This window comes from Otolemur garnettii, unplaced genomic scaffold, assembly GCF_000181295.1.
Source record: "Otolemur garnettii isolate 467f Iridium unplaced genomic scaffold, OtoGar3 scaffold00253, whole genome shotgun sequence".
Classification (NCBI taxonomy): Eukaryota; Metazoa; Chordata; class Mammalia; order Primates; family Galagidae; genus Otolemur; species Otolemur garnettii.
In genome coordinates this window covers 1511690-1513373 of record NW_003852648.1, presented here as the reverse complement: position 1 = coordinate 1513373, position 1684 = coordinate 1511690, and positions in this window count along the sequence as shown.

Below are 1684 nucleotides of genomic sequence, written 5' to 3'. Positions count from 1 at the left end.
GGGCTGGGGATTCGAACCCGCCACCTTAGGTGTACGTGGCTGGCGCCTTAGCCGGTTGAGCTATAGGCGCTGAGCCGGGGGTCCTATTTTTTAAGTTGTATTTCTTTGAGACAGAATCTAAAGCTGTCACCCTGGGTAGAGTGCTGTGGCATCATAGTTCCCAGCACATCCAACTCCTGGCTCAAGAGATCCTCTTGCCTCAGAGTTTCAATTTTTGTTAGAGATGGGGTCTTGGTTGTGTTCAGGCTGGTCTGGAACTTGTAAATCCAAGCAATCCAGCCAACTTTGCCCCCAGAGTGGCAGAATTACAGGCCTGAGCCAAGGCTCCCAGCCCACTTTGTTGTTTTAATTAGAGATTCCCTTTCAATTAGACCAACTTGTTGACATACAAAATGTCGATAAATCCACCTTTGCAAATATCATGCCTTATGTAGACTGTTTTTGACATGCTGAAGTCCTGTGTTTATTCCAAAATTTTCTTATTAAACCATGACTTATTTTAGGACAAACATTGCTATACCAGTTTTTGTCCTAGACAAAATTATTTCCTTACCCTTTAAAGTTCCTTATGACCCATTGTTTTTCATAGTCGTGAATTTCTTCACATTTCACTTCTACATTTTGGATCCTTCTTGCTTTTTTTTCTACTTTGAAATAAAATTGCATGCTAGTTTAGTCTTTTCTTCATAAAGACATGAGAAAGGAGGCCTGTGGATTTAAAGGATTTCGGTCTCTAACCTGAAGAAGCAACTTTATCCAAACAATGGGTTAGGACAGTTGAAAACCATTAAAAGGGTTAAACAAAGAATCCTCAACGACTGAGCAGAAGGACTTTAGAGATCACAAAGGTTTGTATTTTATCTTCCATTTTGAAAAGAAATACAGGAGAGGGAAGCAGAGGCCCTGAATGTCCAGGGAGAGCAGAGGAGAGGCTCTAATGTTATGCACACCAGTTTACTATCACAGAGAGACAGCTTGCCGACACTCAGCCTTCCCAGCTGAGCTTGTTCTCAAGTTGCAGTTTGTCCATCAGACTGAGAGTTTCAGAGGGTCAGTGCTAGTTCAAGGATTTCACAGGGTGTACAGTGGTTCTCAAGTTTCCTAATGCTGTGATGTATTTTCATTGTTACAAAGGGGTCATGACCCACAGGTTGACAACCGCTGGGAGGGTGAATGTGATTCCCTGTCTCCAGGAGAGGACAATGTCACTTCCACTGCACCTGTCTAATAGTTCCAGCATAGTCCCCTTCCTGAACCAGTTCTTACTCTCTGAACTGACTGGGAAGGGCTCAGGCCTGGGGTCTTCTTCCCTGAGCCTCTAGGGGGACTCCGTGCCTGACAACCTTCTTCCCTAGCGATAGTAACCATTTCAAAAGGTTCCTTCTGCTCTTAAGATCTGCTACTGGGGCTCAGTGCCTGTAGCTCCAGCAGCATACACCAGGGCTAGAGGGTTCAAATCCAGCCCGGGCCTGCCAAAGAAAAAGGACAACTACAACCAAAAAAAAAAAAAAAAAAGAATTGTGCAGTGTGGCGGGCTCCAGTAGTTCCATCTACTTGGGAGGCTGAGGCAAGAGAATCGCTTAAGCCTAAGAGTTCCAGATTGCTGTGAGCTGTGATGTCAAGGTACCCTACCCATGGGGATAGCTCGAGACTCTGTCTCAAAACAAACAAACAACCCCCCCCC